Source organism: Salvelinus namaycush, chromosome 13 (genome assembly GCF_016432855.1).
Source record: "Salvelinus namaycush isolate Seneca chromosome 13, SaNama_1.0, whole genome shotgun sequence".
Lineage (NCBI taxonomy): Eukaryota > Metazoa > Chordata > Actinopteri > Salmoniformes > Salmonidae > Salvelinus > Salvelinus namaycush.
Window position 1 is genome coordinate 9,619,479 of NC_052319.1, and position 19,295 is coordinate 9,638,773.

The following is a 19,295-nucleotide window of genomic DNA, read 5'->3' on the forward strand; positions in this document are numbered from 1 at the left end:
CTCACACGAAAGATGCACTGAGATCATGCTCCCACAGTTCAATTCAGGAGCACACTGAGAGATTAGTGTCTTATCTAGGATCATCTTGGACAGACAGCTGCAGTAACTCTTCTCTCAAGCTGCAGAACAGTCCAGAATGGCCACTACTCCAGTGCTCACCACATAGAGCTCTATGACCCTGAAACGGTGGCTCTTTTAGGCTCTTTTTCTAGAAACCCACTGGAGGAACTTACCCAGCAACTGTTCCAGCTCTCCTGAGTGGAATATTGAAGGTCACATCTGAGGTTAAAAGTTCAATTTCAGCTCCGAGAACACTCTAGAACAGAACGCTTGGTCCCATCTCATAGAAGACAATCAGATAGCTTGGTACCATTCTCAGTCGTCGGTACGGAGGTCGTTGCCTCTAAAGCAGTGGTTCCCAAACGTGTTTGCACAGTGACCCACCTCAAGCCTTTAGCCATTGAACCAGAAAATAGCACAGCAACTGTTTCTAGCCTCAAACCCAATGCCAATACCGTCTAGGAACATGCTACAACCCACAATTAGGGAAACACTCTTCATAGTCAGTTAACCATGTAACTACAAGTGGGGACTATTGTAACAAAAGCATAATGACGTTTGAGTGTGGGAAATAAGACTATGGTCTTGGTAATAAGATAGTAAGCACATCAGCATGCTACGTTTCTATATACAGTAACTGGAATGTTCTGAAAAAGGAAAATGGACATGCACAACGTGGAATACAGGTATCAAGCACAAAACGTATGAAAAAGGGGAAATGTGGGGTTGTGTTTTTGGAAGACGAACCCCATCATGTTTCATGGTGAGGAGCTGAACTGACACCCGAGACTATTATTTATGAACATTTTATGACAAGACTACTCATAGTGATACGGGGAGGAACGTGCCTACCATCTCTCTGAAAAGCACTTTGGATATGGGAGCAATCTATGTAAACCATATGTTACATTGGTTGTTGTTTGAGTCGTTTGCAAATGGGGAAACGTGTGACAACTTTTTTTCGTATGAGGTGCAGTATCGAGAAAGTATAATATTAGGTTTATCTGTTTAATATACAGGGCTTTTGTAATGCACTTTCAATTAAAGCATTTGTTGCGTATAGACTTGTTACATTTAGTCATGTTGTGCAGAATGGCCATTCCACAATCACATACAATGCTGACAACGAATCCATCCATTTGTCTCTTTGATAAGTCAACTCGCTGAAGTGAGTTGGATGTCAGGAAGCCCATTTCTTTTGACTCTCTGCCTACGTTCTTCGGAATAGGCGGATCAGATCTCTGCTTATTTATTTTTTTTTGGGGGGGGGGGGACAACCTATCTTCACCGTCATTAATAATAACAAATACTTACGAAGCGTGTTGTACCCAAACGCGCTGTACATTTTCACTTTTTACGTGTATAGGTCGAAGGTATTCAAGTGTACTGTGTCTTACCCTTCTTTTAGAGTATGATTTTGTTGCTACTTACCTTTCAGGGATCTGTAAGATCTTTTGTTGGGCAAAAGAGAGAGAGAGAGAGAGAGAGTACAATGAGGGATGACATCGCTACAATTTATTGCCAATATGTCATGGTTTATGACCAGATTATTCCTTGCCAGAGGGTTCATCGTTAATATTGTTACCATGACAGTGGATACACACTGCACAGGATTACTCTGTCCTCGGAGCTACTAGTCCTGTCTGTGGAGTCAGTACCATTAGATTTTTCATTTACCTAAATGTAGTTTTTGTACAAAAGCATATCACGTTAAGGGAGAAAAACTTGGTATAATGGAACTATTCTGACTGAGCTCTGCAACAATATTAGGCATTCTTTACATAAGCAGTAGAATTGACCACTTTACCACGTTAAGTTTGGGTTGCAGTCTACCAAATCAGGAAATCAGACCAAATGCGGCTATTCCTATGTGAGATACACTCAGTGGCCAGCTTATTAGGTACGCTCCGCTCACGGAAATGGTTTGCTCCTACAGACAGTCAGTCACGTGGCCGTGGCCTGCTTTATAAAGCAGGCAGACAGGCATCGAGGCATTCAGTTACTGTTCAATTGAACGTTAGAATGGGCAAAAACGAGTGACCTAAGCGACTTTGAGTGTGGCATGATTGTTGGTGCCAGGCACACCAGTTCCAGTACATCAGAAATTGCCGGCCTCCTGGGTTTTTCACGCGGAACAGTATCTAGGGTTTACTGAGAATGGTGCGACAAACAAAAAACCACCCAGTCAGCGTCAGTCCTGTTGGGGAAAATAGCTTGTTGATGAGAAAGGTCGAAGGAGAATGACAAGAATCGTGCAAGCTAACAGGGGGGCCACAAACAGGCAAATAACGGCGCAGTAGAACAGTGGTGTGCAGAACAGCATCACGTAACGTACAACTTGTCACGGATGGGCTATTGCAGTAGATTCCACTCCTATCAGTCAAAAACTACAAGAAGCGGCTCCGGTGTGCATGCGATCACCAACACTGGACAACTGAGGGTGGGAAAACATTGCCTGTTCCGACGAATCCCGTTTCCTGTTGAGTCGTCAGGATTTGCCGTTAGCATTATGAGTCCATGGTCCATCCTTGCCTGGTGTTAACGGTACATGCTGGTGGCGGTGGTGTAATGGTGTGTGAAATGTTTTCCTAGCAACGTTTGAACACCACACCTTGTAGAATCCATGCCCCGAAGAACTCACGCTGTTCTGGAGGCAAAGGGGGGTCTGACCCAGTACTAGATGGGTGTACCTAAAACACTGGCCATTATATTTTCCTCATAGAACAACTTTAGGACTTGTTGGGCTGCCAGGAGTTTTTCGCTGTTACTGTATGTATGTTTAAATAGTCCTTGTCAAACTGGACGAAAGCTGCTTTGACGTTTTCTTGATTCAAGGCAAGACCCAATTTCCAAGTTTTGAAAACGTGACTTTTGTCAGGGCACGTTGAATGATCTCAAGAGAATTCGTCCGCATTTGTTTGGATTCAGAGACAGAATTTTGACTTTCATAATTGCTTGTTCATTGATTAAACTTTTGTATTCTACAAAGTTAATTTCATATCCATGTTGTTATTTTCCAGTTACAGTATGTGTAGAAATTGGAATGAATTGACAAGTGAGTTTCTGCACTTCCTATACAAATAAAAAGTAAACTGTTCTCTCTGCTCTTGATTTTTGGGGTATTTCATTTAAAAAATATATTTTTGTTGTATTTGATGTGAACTACAACATCAACTAACTTTTTTAGACCCAGATAAAGCAGAGCTTGAGATTCATTACCCTTGTATAAACTGGTAGATTTATAGAAACTTATGTCACTTTTTCCTTCCATTGACCTTCAACACATCGTGTAAGTGTTATTCTAACTGGCTTCATACTGGGTCAGGGTTGAGGGTTTCACCTCACTCCCAATGACCATTCTCTAAAAGATATGTTCGACACTTCTGCTTCAACTATATCCTTTTGCCACTCAGCAACAAAGGTGTTGTTTTTAGTTATTTATGGTGTTGGGGAAAAAACTCCCGCTGTATTAGTTTGAGCCTTGCAAGTCGACACAAGTTCATATTTTCCAGGAATTCACATTGCAGCGGAGCCAGCAGTGTTGAAGGCAGAGGTAGGCCACAGACATGGAAAGCGCCAGGGGCGCTCTCTCCTCAAGCTGCCACGGCTCAGCAATGGTAAAGTCAGAGGAACTGCGTAGACAGTGGATAGATTTATAGAAGCTCTGGTATTAATGTGGCTGCCTCTCTCGCTCTCCCTGCCGTGTTTCAATGAAGAGGTGTACTTTTCCACATGTCCCCCTCCAAACAGTGCCCTGAGGAATGCGGTGTATTCGGTGATCTGTCTGTCTTTGCCCGCTGATTGTAAAACACACAGAGACATTAATGAAGGCCTGCCACTGTAAGTGGATATATGTCATGAGGCAGACAGTCATTTCCTTGGATCAATCAGACCAATAGGAGTCCTCCTGGGGCAGCGTCTGGTTATCGTAAGGGCAATGAATGAACTCCCGGTGGTCTACTCACTGAGCTTAGAGGTTATCATTAAAGGTGCATAGGTCTTTAGATACTAGAACTTTTGTCCGTGTCCCAAATGGCACCCTGTTCCCTATCTAGTGCACTACTTTTGATCAGGATCAATATGGCTCCGGTCAAAAGTAGTGAGTGCACTAAATAGGGAACAGGGTGTCATTTGGGAAACATGTTTGTCACAGAGAGTAGCTGTCAACATGGGAATCCTCTCAAAGCCAGTTAAATTGACTTAAATGTGAATCTCTTCTTGTTCGCTCCTTTAATCAGGGAGATCTTTCTCTGTTGTCAGGCAGCTCGAATCGTTGCTAAGAACAAAGGAGTAGAGTGAGAGCTAGAGTAACTGTTACAACATAACTCCATAATGTTCGGTGAACTTTTGTCAATTTCTCTTCCCTGAGATGCTATCGACTATAAATCTACTCACAAACGTTGTGTGAGATTTGATCTGATCCTAACCAATCTAATTATAACCCACAGAGTGTAAACCTCCATTCTAGCAGTGTGTGAGCGCTGTTTTTGGATGAAACAATGATATTCGCGAGCGAGACGTCCCGCTGGAGCTGGAAGTTCAGCTGTTGTCTGCCTGGTGGACTGACTGAGAGGGGCCCATCATGGTCCATGGCATTATACTATGTGAGTAACACAATTACCTACATTGTATCATTACTTTGGCTGGATGAACATACAATTGAGCACTCTTTGTTTAGTAAAAGTAGACCTCCTTGTTATCCTTTGCAGTAAAAACATTGCTGCTTGGTCGGGGGGTGATTGAGGAACCTGCTGTTTTAGGTTGACTTGGCAATGCCTGTTCAAAAGAAAACAGGCTTCAGGACAGTCACTCCAGGACTGTGTCAATAAACAATGTTGTTTGCGAACACTCCATACGGGAATTCCCTAATGTAGTTGTCTCTGTCCGGAATCAAATGTTGATTTCACTGTTTGAGTACATCCCTCTTGTTGAGTATTTATGATACAGTATATGGTTCAGTTGTATGGAGTCCTGGGGCCGTATGTGTCATACGTCTCAGAGCAGTAGTGCTGATCTAGGATCAGGTCCCCCTGTCTATGCAATCTTATTCATTGTGATCTAAAAGGCAAAACTGACCTAAAACCGGCACTGAGATTCAGGGCCAATTTAGAGGACAGTATGATCTTTTGACACAAGATGGCGCTGTTTGAACAGGGGTTTTTTTTCCTCTCCTATCTGAGCCATGCTTCAAAGACAACTGGAAATGTTGTGTCGTGAAATAGCTGGTTAATTGCGATGAATGACTTGCAACACCAATACGTATGGGTTTGGAGCTTTTTGTTGACTGTTGTGTGGCTTTCAAATCCTCCACTCAGTATAACTCTCTGTTCAAGGCCACTGGCCAGCCATAGTAATCTGTAGTTTCTTTTTTGCCTGGTCAGCCCAGTGCACGAATGTGTCCGTCCCAAATGGCACCCTATTTCCTTATATGGTGCACTACATTGAACAGAGGAGGCCTATGGGCCCTGGTCAGATGTAGTGCACTATAAAGGGAATAGGGTGCCATTTGGGATGGAGACACTAGTGCACTGAGCTGACCAGACCTAGTGGGCCAGGTGCTTCAACAGACTGAAATCCCTGCTTTCTCATCCTTATCTTCATCTCTGTCACCTGAGATCACTCCACTTAAAGGTTTTGAAGGATGCCCAGGCCCAGCATATCTTCAGATCTCTATCTTCACCCCATTTCTCTCCTCAGATTGTTCATCGATAATGCCTCAAGCCACTCCTTTCTCCTCCTTTCTGCGGTTTATGTGCAGTTTACGTAAAGCTGTAAAAGTTCCGCTCCGTAATTTGTTGTGATCCTTTGTCTTGATAAATAAGACATTGGTGGATGATTCACAGGAGACCACAGAGAGAGACAGTCCAGATGGTTGGGTCAGCACTGCCCACTGTCTATAGCAGAGAGAGAGAGAGAGACCACCATCTATAGCAGAGAGAGAGAGAGAGAGATCCCACTACAATATTCCCACAGTAGAGCAAAGCTCGGAGAGACTGGCCGTGCGTGCTTGCATGTGTTTGTGTTTGTAATTTCAGTTACGATACTTATGCAATTAGCCAGCAACTGCAATAACAAACAGCAGAGATTTCAAAATTCTTATTCTATCCCAGCAAACATGACCACATTGGCACGATTTGGGCCCCATGCAGCAAAAATATTGGCCCCATATAGGCTGCCAACATTGGGCCAATGCACCTTTGCTCATTGGCTGGACATTAGCCTCCAAGGCATTTGCCACATGTGGCCCTATGTGAGTAGCCCATATCTGATGAAGACAGCCCTCACTTTGCCTGAAATAAGCACAAAAAAATGACTAGCAAATATTCCCAAATTGGCACAATGTGGGCACAATGCAGGCTAAAATATTGTCCCCGTGTAGGCTACCCACATTGGACCAATGCATCTTTGCCATTTATTAGGAATTTAATTCAATGCATAAATTGCATAATTTCCAAGCGTTAAAGGTATTTATGGAATGTGATACATTATTGTATCAGAAAGACAACCAAGGTGTTACTATCATACATATATTTTTTTTGCAAGATATATGTCACATGCACTTTTTGTAGTCTTTTTAAAGACTTCATTATTGCCCGTGTACAAGATCCCAAAAATTGGGCATCGCACAACATAATGTTTAAACTGGAACGACACTCTCAGTAACGGTTGCATAAAAATAATTGTGTGCACACCACACAATAATCGAATGAGCCCCCTTCTCTAGCTGGGCTTAGTATGGGCTATCCAGTGTTGGGGTTGGTGTGGTCTATCCTGTGTTGGGCCTGGTATGGGCTATCCTGTGTTGGGCTTGGTATGGGCTATCCTGTGTTGGGCTTGGTGTGGGTTTTCCTGTGTTGGGCTTGGTGTGGGCTATCCTGTGTTGGGCTTGGTATGGGCTATCCTGTGTTGGAGTTGGTGTGGGCTATCCTGTGTTGGGCTTGGTATGGGCTATCCTGTGTTGGGCTTGGTATGGGCTATCCTGTGTTGGGCTTGGTGTGGGCTATCCTGTGTTGGGCTTGGTGTGGGCTATCCTGTGTTGGGCTTGGTATGGGCTATCCTGTGTTGGGCTTGGTATGGGCTATCCTGTGTTGGGCTTGGTGTGGGTTTTCCTGTGTTGGGCTTGGTGTGGGCTATCCTGTGTTGGGCTTGGTATGGGCTATCCTGTGTTGGAGTTGGTGTGGGCTATCCTGTGTTGGGCTTGGTATGGGCTATCCTGTGTTGGGCTTGGTATGGGCTATCCTGTGTTGGGCTTGGTGTGGGTTTTCCTGTGTTGGGCTTGGTGTGGGCTATCCTGTGTTGGGCTTGGTATGGGCTATCCTGTGTTGGAGTTGGTGTGGGCTATCCTGTGTTGGGCTTGGTATGGGCTATCCTGTGTTGGGCTTGGTATGGGCTATCCTGTGTTGGGCTTGGTGTGTGCTATCCTGTGTTGGGGTTGGTGTGGGCTATCCTGTGTTGGGGTTGGTGTGGGCTATCCTGTGTTGGAGTTGGTATGGGCTATCCTGTGTTGGGCTTGGTGTGGGCTATCCTGTGTTGGGTTGGTGTGGGCTATCCTGTGTTGGGGTTGGTGTGGGCTACATACTTCTCTGGTCGTATCTCCAGCATTGCACACACAGATGTTCTTACACAATAACAATATCAAACAAACATGTAATTATGCCCAATTAGGGATACTCAGGAGTAATTCAAGCGGTAACGAAAATAAGCGATGTTCTGATTTTCCTCAATGGGCTCTGTAGAGCCTGAGCCAGCTGATAGGTAAACACCAGCGCAGAAGATTCCCTGCTTATTGCCCTCCAGGAATTAATAACACATTCAATGCTTAGTTCAAACCATAAACTACCTGGTCACGGAATATCTGGGAATAACTGAGGATACCCAGACAGTATAGAATAGAACGGAATATAATAGAATGTGTTAGAATATAAATTATGGAATAGAATACTGGACATGTTAGCTTTTTTGTTTTTAAGAGAATTTTACTTTACCAGCATGAAAATCCAATCCATACAAGACATGATATAGTGGAGCAGGGGCGTCATGCAACGCAAATATCTGAAGTGGCACACAGTACGTGAGGATGGCTGGAGGTGGTCCATGGTCCCTCTTTGAGGAAGTTGGATAATTTTGAATGTTTCAAAGACATGAAAAAAAAAGAAAATCTGCAATCTAGCGCCATAATCATTATGCTTAATTCTATGTTTATTTTCCCGCGTATCTAAGCATACCTCTCGAACTGTCTGTATCCTCCTGACTAGTAGTTATTTTTTTAAAGAAATGAAATATGCTTCTCTTCATCTCTGCTAAAATCTGGGTAAAAGATTGAAAGGAATGTGAGTCATATTCAGTACATTTAGTAATTGCTTGCTTTTCTAAAGTCTACCAACCTTGCCAGAAGGTATGCCAGCTAAGATAGTTAGACAAGCTAGCTGATTGTTGTTTGGCTGATACCTGATCCTCCTTACAATTTAATTCTGAATAAAAAAAATCAACATCACACTTGGTGTGAACCTTTTTAGTACGCTTTCACCATCACATTGAAATTATACTGTGAAATAAATGTTCATTCAAGTTATTGACATTTGTAAATGATTCCAATGTCTCGAGTACTATTTACCTTTTTATGAAATAAAGCATATTGATAGATATTAAGCCAACTTTGAATAAGACCCTAATTTAAACTGTACAGCCAACAGACCTTTATTGACGTCAGTCTTCATTGGAGACTATCTGTTCTGGAGGACATCTGCAATTTATTATTTTTATTAGGATCCATAGGGGCGTTGCCAGAATTGAAGAAAAGAACTACCGGGCCATAGAAACATAGAAATCAGAATGTTTCAGATTAAAGTAACGTACTGAACAATATGTGTTATTAAATGTACTAACTATAAGCTTCTGCTGCTCTATACTACAATTGTGCAGATTCTAGTTTCCGCCTTCGTCCTTTGCCTATATTAACAGTACTGCAAACATTTTTGGTTCCTAATGTTAACAAAAGCTGTCTGTCATGCCATTTTTATGATGCTTTATTATAAATAACTACACAATTGGTGACTTATGTTCTAATATAGTATGTTATTGTAGTCAGTTTTAATGAAGAAATTACCAATGATCCTGTTTCAGATTAAAGAATCGATTACCAATTCTTATAAACAAGGCTAACCCTCTTCTTCCCTATGCATAATTCCTAAATATATGCCTAAATAACATACCCAAAATAAATAAAAAATCCTGAACTATGTGGACTGCAGGCATAAATGTGGTACCTACAGAGAACAAGCATCTATGAAACTGCAACTGTAGTGTCAAGACATTGTGTGGGCATTCCTGAGTAAGTTCAACAGGAGATAAACCATAGCAGAAAATACTCTGAAACAGTATTTTGCCCATCCCCGGGCAGGCTTGGGTAGAACAGGTTAAGGCATTTGTCCTTGCGTTTGTTCCCTGTAAACAAAACTCAGAGGTTACACTGCCCCAAGAGCCCAGCGTCGAGCCTTCTTGTGAGCAAACTCATAATGTCTTTAAAGTTACATTTTCTAGCTAACTGGTTTTCAATTGTAAGGATAGCAAGGCCTTTTCAACCTGTCTTGGCACATTGTAGATCTTAGATAGTTCTTTATAAGTTTCAGCTTACTGAAGGCACGTTCACCTCCAGGAACTGTTACAGGCATTGTACAGAAGATTCGCAGTGCAATGCACACCTCTCCAAAAATGCTCTGTAGCTGCATCTTGTGGATGGCATTTAGGAGCTCTACAGGAGAAAGACCATCTAAAAAAGTGGCACCATATATTGCCTTTAGACGTCGCACTTCATTTTCAAATCCATCTGTGAGATCTTTGGAGTACTTGTTTCTCAATTTGTGGCAAGATACACAAATTTGGTTTTCAGTCATTTTCCTAAATGTAAGTTTTGGTGAAAACTCCTCGCATAATGCTGTAATCGTGTGGAACCGCATGTCCAAATGACTGATTATACTATCCAGCGCCACATAAAACACTGTGTTGCGAAATCCCGTGTCTGACTGTTAATTTGCTACGTCATCTTCAGTCTCATCAGGTTTTATTTTTTTCTGGCGGCTCCTCTGTTCACTGTGAAACTGAGTAGTTACACCCATTTCATTTGCCACCATGGAGGCTTCTGCCAGAAGAGCGTTCCATTGATTACGCAGAGCCTGTATTTCTTCCTGTAGTGCCTTAATGTGAGCTGCTTCAGTGTCCAGAGAAATATTTCCTGACTGAAGAATTAGGCTTCTATTCTCAATACACTGCAAAACGTCAACCCAGAAAGTGCTCAGGAAGATTGCCCTGAAAGACACGAAGTAGTGCTAAACACGGCTGCTAGAATCTTGACTAGAAGCAAAAAATATGATCATATTACTCCAGTGCTAGGCTCTCTACACTGGCTTCCTGTTAAGGCAAGGGCTGATTTCAAGGTTTTACTGATAACCTACAAAGCATTACATGGGCTTGCTCCTACCTATCTTTCCGATTTGGTCCTGCCTACACGTACGCTACGGTCAAAAGACGCAGGTCTCCTTACTGTCTGAATTTCTAAGCAAACATCTGGAGGCAGGACCTTCTCCTTATAGAGCTACATTTTTATGGAATGGTCTGCCTATCCATGTGAGAGACGCAGACTCGGTCTCGACCTTTAAGTCTTTTATGAAGACTCATCTCTTCAGTAGGTCCTATGATTGAGTGTATTCTGGCCCAGGAGTGTGAAGGTGAACGGAAAGGCACTGGAGCAAGGAACCGCCCTTGCTGTCTCTGCCTGGCCGGTTCCCCTTTCTCCACTGGGATTCTCTGCCTCTAACCCTATTACAGGGACTGAGTCACTGGCCTACTGGTGCTCTTCCATGCCATCCCTGGGAGGGGTGCGTCACTTGACTGGGTTGAGTCACTGACGTGATCTTCCTGTCCGTGTTGGCGCCCCCACCTTGGGTTGTGCCGTGGGGGAGATCTTCGTGGGCTATACTCGGTCTTGTCTCAGGATGGTAAGTTGGTGGTTGAAGATATCCCTCTAGTGTTGTGGGGGCTGTGCTTTGGAAAAGTGGGTGGGGTTATATCCTGACTGTTTGGCCCTGTACGGGGGTAGCGTCGGACGGGGCCACAGTGTCTCCCGACCCCTCCTGTCTCAGCAACCAGTATTTATGCTGCAATAGTTTGTGTCGGTGGGCTAGGATTAGTCTGTTACATCTGGAGTATTTCTCCTGTCTTGTCCGGTGTCCTGTGTGAATTTAAGTATGTTCTCTCTAATTGTCTCTTTTTATCTATTTTTCTCTCTCTCTTTCTTTCTTTCTTTCTCTCTTTCTTTCTTTCTTTCTTTCTTTCTCTCTCTCTCTCTGAGGACCTGAGCCCTAGGACCTTGCCTCAGGACTACCTGGCCTGATGACTCCTTGCTGTCCCCAGTCCACCTGGCCGTGCTGCTGCTCCAGTTTCAACTGTTCTGCCTGCGGCTATTGAACCCTGACCTGTTCACCGGACGTGCTACCTGTCCCAGACCTGCTGTTTTCAACTCTCTAGAGACAGCAGGAGCGGTAGAGATACTCTGAATGATCGGCTATGAAAAGCCAACTGACATTTACTCCTGAGGTGCTGACCTGTTGCACCCTCTACAATCACTGGGATTATTATTATTTGACCCTGCTGGTCATCTATGAACATTTGAACATCTTGGCCATGTTCTCTTATAATCTCCACCCGGCACAGCCAGAAGAGGACTGGCCACCCTTCATAGCCTGGTTCCTCTCTAGGTTTCTTCCTGGGTTCTGGCCTTTCTAGGGAGCTTTTCCTAGCCACCGTGATTCTACACCTGTATTGCTTGCTCTTTTGGGTTTTAGGCTGGGTTTCTGTACAGCACTTTGTGACATCAGCTGATGTAAGAAGGGCTTTATGAATACATTTGATTGATTGATTGATTGAAGTAGCTTTTCAGACGCTTTGTCTCAGATTTGGCTTCGTTTTTCAGGCTGCAGGTAGCAAGAAGCATGTCTAGGGCCTTGATAATAGACGGTAAATGAGTTGCCACTAGTCGGACCGCAGCAATACACACACTCCATCGCGTGTCTGAAAGGCGATTAAGACAGCAGCCAGTTTTTTTTACTTGAGAATGGCCCATCGCTCTGGGCTGGCACTGAACAGATTGTAAAGACGTTTCACACAGTGAAAAAAGGTTGATACTTCTGAGCACGAATGAGCTGCATGTACACCCACAAGATTAAGAGTATGGGATGCACAAGGTGAGTATGTCTATGCCCAAACAGTTCGAGCTTCTAATTTAAAAAATTAATCTCTCCAGACATAAGTCTCTCACTGTTGCTGCCTGTTATAGACCCCCCTCAGCTCCCAGCTGTGCCCTGGACACCATATGTGAATTGATTGCCCCCCTGTCTTCAGAGTTCGTTCTGTTAGGTGACCTAAACTGAGATATGCTTAACACCCCAGCAGTCCTACAATCTAAGCTAGATGCCCTCAATCTCACACAAATTATCAAGGAAACCACCAGGTACAACCCTAAATCTGTAAACATGGGCACCCTCATAGATATTATCCTGACCAACTTGCCCTCCAAATACACCTCTGCTGTTTTCAACCAGGATCTCAGCGATCACTGCCTCATTGCCTGCATCCGCTACGGGTCCGCGGTCAAACGACCACCCCTCATCACTGTCAAACGCTCCCTAAAACACTTCTGCGAGCAGGCCTTTCTAATCGACCTGGCCCGGGTATCCTGGAAGGATATTGACCTCATCCCCTCAGTTGAGGATGCCTGGTCGTTCTTTAAAAGTAAATTCCTCACCATCTTAAATAAGCATGCCCCTTTCAAAAAATGTAGAACTAAGAACAGATATAGCCCTTGGTTCACTCCAGACCTGACTGCCCTTGACCAGCACAAAAACATCCTGTGGCGGACTGCAATAGCATCGAATAGTCCCTGCGATATGCAACTGTTCAGGGAAGTCAGGAACCAATACACACAGTCAGTCAGGAAAGCAAAGGCTAGCTTTTTCAAACATAAATTTGCATCCTGTAGCTAACTCCAAAAAATGTTGGCACACTGTAAAGTCCATGGAGAACAAGAGCACCTTCTCCCAGCTGCCCACTGCACTGAGGCTAGGTAACACGGTCACCACCGATAAATCCATGATAATCAAACATTTCAAAAAGCATTTCTCTACGGCTGGCCATGCTTTCCTCCTGGCTACCCCAACCCCGGCCAACAGCTCCGCACTCCCTGCAGCTACTTGCCCGAGCCTCCCCAGCTTCTCCTTCACCTAAATCCAGATAGAAGATGTTCCGAAAGAGCTGCAAAACCTGGACCTGTACAAATCAGCTGGGCTAGACAATCTGGACCCTCTCTTTCTAGAATTATCCGCCACCATTGTCGCAACCCCTATTACCAGTCTGTTCAACCTCTCTTTCGTATCGTCCAAGATCCCTAAAGATTGGAAAGCTGCCGCGGTCATGCCCCTCTTCAAAGGGGGTGACACTCTAGACCCAAACTGTTATAGACCTATATCCATCCTGCCCTGCCTTTCTAAAGTCTTCGAAAGCCAAGTTAATAAACAGATCACTGACCGTTTCGAATCCCACCGTACCTTCTCCGCTGTGCAATCCGGTTTCCGAGATGGTCATGGGTGCACCTCAGCCATGCTTAAGGTACTAAACGATATCATAACCGCCATCGATAAAAGACAGTACTGTGCAGCCGTCTTCATCGACCTGGCCAAGGCTTTCAACTCTGTCAATCACCACATTCTTATCGGCAGACTCAATAGCCTTGGTTTCTCAAATGACTGCCTCGCCTGGTTCACCAACTACTTCGCAGACAGAGTTCAGTGTGTCAAATCGGAGGTCCTGTTGTCCAGACCTCTGGCAGTCTCTATGGGGGTACCACAGGGTTCAATTCTCGGGCCGATCTTTTCTCTGTATATATCAACGTTGTCGCTCTTGCTGCGGGTGATTCCCTGATCCACCTCTAAGCAGATGACACTATTCTGTATACATCTGGCCCTTCTTTGGACACTGTGTTATCTAACCTCCAAACGAGCTTCAATGCCATACAACACTCCTTTCGTGGCCTCCAACTGCTCTTAAATGCAAGTAAAACCAAATGCATGCTTTTCAACTGTTCCCTGCCCGCACCCGCCCGCCCGCTCGACTAGCATCACTACTCTGGACGGTTCTGACCTGGAATACGTGGACAACTACAAATACCTAGGTGTCTGGCTAGACTGTAAACTCTTCTTCCAGACTCGCATCAAACATCTCCAATCCAAAATGAAATCTAGAATCTGCTTCCTATTTCGCAACAAAGCCTCCTTCACTCACGCCGCAAAATTTACCCTAGTAAAACTGACTATCCTACCGATCCTCGACTTCGGCGATGTCATCTACAAAATAGCTTCCAATACTCTACTCAGCAAATTGGATGTAGTCTATCACAGTGCCATCTGTTTTGTTACCAAAGTGCCTTATACCACCCACCACTGCTACCTGTATGCTCTAGTCGGCTGGCCCTCGCTACATATTCGTCGCCAGACCCACTGGCTCCGGGTCATCTATAAGTCTATGCTAGGTAAAGCTCCGCCTTATCTCAGCTCACTGGTCACGATAACAACACCCACCCGTAGCACGCGCTCCAGCAGGTATATCTCACTGGTCATCCCCAAAGCCAACACCACCTTTGGCCGCCTTTCCTTCCAGTTCTCTGCTGCCAGTAACTGGAATGAATTGCAAAAATCGCTGAAGCTGGAGACTTACATTTCCCTCACTAACTTTAAACATCAACTATCTGAGCAGCTAACCGTTCGCTGCAGCATAGTCCATCTGTAAATTGCCCACCCAATCTACCTACCTCATCCCCATATTGTTTTTATTTACTTTGCTGCTCTTTTGCAAACCAGTATAACTACTTACACACCATCATCTGCTCATCATCATCTGCTCATCTATCACTCCAGTGTTAATCTGCTAAATTGTAATTACTTTGCTACTATGGCCTATTTATTGCCTATTTGCTTTATCTTGGCCAGGTCGCAGTTGTAAATGAGAACTTGTTCTCAACTAGCTTACCTGGTTAAATAAAGGTTAAATAAAAAAAATAAAAATAAAAAATAAAAACTGGCCAGTGGATTATTTTGCAGAATGTGTACTTGAACTCCCTTCACTTTCCCTGACACATTTGCACCATTAACATAGCCTTCACCACGGCAATCTGCAATGCAATGCCATGCCCTCCCAATGCACTCAAAATCATTTCAGAAATGTCACTGCCTGTCTTTCTAGCAAAGTCTTTAAATTCAAGAAAACGTTCAATTATTTCCCATTCACCTGTTCCCTGAACTTTATCTTTGTGCACATATCTCACCAATAATACATTTTGCTCAGTATGGGACATGTCTGGAGTTGCATCACATATAACCGAGTAATAGATTACATCTTCTCTTTCATAAAGTATTGTTTTCAACACCCTTTGACCACATATTCCTATGAACTCGTTTTGGCTCTCAGGGCTGAGGTTATGAGTCAGTCGCGCTCCTTTCTTTTTGTCCCTGCCTTTCTGTAAGTGCTGACGTAATAGCAGCTCAAAATTTGACAACAGTTCAAGTAAGCCTACAGTAGGTAATGTCCATTATGCACATCATCAAGATTAAGTGATTTCCCCCAGAATCTGTTCTTTCATGCCGTCCCTAGGAGGGGTGCGTCACTTGAGTGGGTTGAGTTACTGACGTGATCTTCCTGTCTGGGTTGGCGCCCCCCCTTGGTTTGTGCTGTGGTGGATATCTTTGTGGGCTATACTCGGCCTTGTCTCAGGATTGTAAGTTGGTGGCTGAAGATATCCCTCTAGTGGTGCGGGGGCTGTGCTTTGGCAAAGTGGGTGGGGTTATATCCTTCCTGTTTGGCCCTGTCCGGGGGTATCATCGGATGGGGCCACAGTGTCTCCTGACCCCTCCTGTCTCAGCCTCCAGTATTTATGCTGCAGTAGTTTGTGTCGGGGGGCTAGGGCCAGTTGGTTATATTTGGAGTACTTCTCGTGTCTTATCCAGTGTCCTGTGTGAATTTAAGTATGCTCTCTCTAATTCTCTCCTTCTCTCTTTCTTTCTCTCTCTCGGAGGACCTGAGCCCTAGGACCATGCGTCAGGACTACCTGGCATGATGACTCCTTGCTGTCCCCAGTCCACCTGGCCTTGCTGCTGTTCCAGTTTCAACTGTTCTGCCTGCAGTTATGGAACCCCTACCTGTCCCAGACCTGCTGTTTTCAACTCTTAATGATCGGCTATGAAAAGCCAACTGACATTTATTCCTGATTATTATTTGACCATGCTTGTCATTTATGAACATTTTGAACATCTTGGCCATGTTCTGTTATAATCTCCACCCGGCACAGCCAGAAGAGGACTGGCCACCCCTCATAGCCTGGTTCCTCTCTAGGTTTCTTCCTAGGTTTTGGCCTTTCTAGGGAGTTTTTCCTAGCCACCGTGCTTCTACACCTGCATTGCTTGCTGTTTGGGGTTTTAGGCTGGGTTTCTGTACAGCACTTCGAGATATTAGCTGATGTACGAAGGGCTATATAAAATAAACTTGATTGATTGAATGGCAGATTCCTAGATGCTAAGTACAGTGTCCCATCCAAAATCCTTTCTACAAGTGCTCTGTTTTTATACATTTCTGACTGGATTTGTTTCTGCAGCTGACTGTCTATACCTGTAGCTGTTGTTACGGTATGCTGCAGATTTTTTCATTTCCAGTAACAGTTCTTGTGAGACACACCATCCTCGTGCTCTGGTGGATTGTCATACATTCTCCGCCATTTCAGTGATGATATCTTATGGCCATCCTTACTATTCAGAGACCTGGGTGATGGTTTACTTTGCTCATGAGAAAAAATAACACATGTAAAGGCAATATAATGCCTTTACACTCTACCTATAAATAAACCAGTCTCTCTGCACCTTTTTTCTTCTGTTTGGTGACTTACTGTACTGTAAATAGTTGTGGAATGGCTTGCCTTCTGAGTCTGGGGGCATGATTTAATACAGTTCTGTCTCCTCACCACACCTGTTGGCTAGTCTGTGAACGATAGCTTCTCCTTCATGGTCTTGTACTTTCTCTGGCCACAGTGCTGGATCATCTAAAACCTCAACTTCCTCACTTCGAATCTGTCCATACTCTTCCTTTCCCTTATTACTTGCTTGTTCAATCTCTTCTGTCACTCCTTCACTGCACTGCTGCTACTCTTTAACTCCTCTTCCTCCCCCCTGCTCTCCTCTGCATCAGAGTCTGTCTGACAGCTTTCTGCTGACATTCTGCCTACCTGCAACTCTCTGGGCACTAGGAAGTGAGTTAACAAAGGGGAATTTTAGGTTTAATGTTCGCTCCTACAAAGGTTACCGTACTAAACATCTACTACTGAAAGAAAAAATAACGTTTTAATGGTATACATATCAAATAGAATACGTATTTAAGTGTGTCTAAGTCATCATGTGGCGAACTTTACAATTTAAAAATGGTCTAGTTATGCTGCTGCTGCTCCAAAACAACTGCTTCACCTCCAAGGTCCGCTGTTTCAACTTCATGTAGTAGACACACGTTGGGATCTTTGTCTACAGCAGTAGTAGCAGTAGCATCTACGGTATGGATAGGTAGGCTACATGTTAGGTTTTAATTCAAGTAGCTAGCGAACAAATATCACGCAAATATTGGGGAATACAGTTACAGTTGAAGTCGGAAGTTTACATACACTTAGGTTGGAGTCATTAAAACTCGTTTATCAACCGCTCCACAAATTTCTTGTTAACAAACTATGGTTTTGGCAAGTCGGTTAGGACATTTACATTGTGCATGACACAAGTCATTTTTCAAAAAATTGTTTACAGACAGATTATTTCACTTATAATTCACTGTATCACAAATCCAGTGGGTCAGAAGTTTACATACACTAAGTAGACTGTGCCTTTCAACAGCTTGGAAAATTCCAGAAAATTATGTCATGGCTTTAGAAGCTTCTGATAGGCTAATTGACATCATTTGACTCAATTGGAGGTGTACCTGTGGATGTATTTCAAGGCCTACCTTCAAACTCAGTGCCTCTTTGCTTGACATCATGGGAAAATCAAAGAAAATCAGCCAAGACCTCAGAAAAATAATTGGAGACCTCCACAGGTCTGGTTCATCCTTGGGAGCAATTTCAAAACGCCTGAAGGTACCACGTTCATCTGTACAAACAATAGTACGCAAGTATATACACCATGGGACCATGCAGCTGTCATACAGCTCAGGAAGGAGACGCGTTCTGTCTCCTAGAGATGAACGTACCTTGGTGCGAAAAGTGCAAATCAATCCCAGAACAACAGCAAAGGACCTTGTGAAGATGCTGGAGGAAACAGGTACAAAAGTATCTATATCCACAGTTAAACGAGTCCTATATCGACATAACCTGAAAGGCTGCTCAGCAAGGAAGAAGCCACTGCTCCAAAACCGCCATAAAAAAGCGAGACTACGGTTTGCAACTGCACATGGGGACAAAGATTGTACTTTTTGGAGAAATGTCCTCTGGTCTGATGAAACAAAAATAGAACTGTTTGGCCATAATGACCATCGTTATGTTTGGAGGAAAAAGGGGGAGTCTTGCAAGCCGAAGAACACCATCCCAACCGTGAAGCACAGGGGTGGCAGCATCATGTTGTGGGGGTGCTTTGCTGCAGGAGGAACTGGTGCACTTCACAAAATAGATGGCATCATGAGGGAGGAAAATTCTGTGGATATATTGAAGCAACATATCAAGACATCAGTCAGGAAGTTAAAGCTTGGTCGCAAATGGGTCTTCCAAATGGACAATGACCCCAAGCATACTTCCAAAGTTGTGGCAAAATGGCTTAAGGGCCACAAAGTCAAGGTATTGGAGTGGCCATCACAAAGCCCTGACCTCAATCCTATAGAAAATGTGTGGGCAGAACTGAAAAAGTGTGTGCAAGCAAGGAGGCCTACAAACCTGACTCAGTTACACAGGCTCTGTCAGGAGGAATGGGACAAAATTCACCCAACTTATTGTGGGAAGCTTGTGGAAGGCTACCCGAAACATTTGACCCAAGTTAAACAATTTAAAGGCATTGCTACCAAATACTAATTGAGTGTATGTAAACTTCTAACCCACTGGGAATGTGATGAAAGAAATAACATTTGAAATAAATCATTCTTTCTACTATTATTCTGACATTTCACATTCTTAAAAT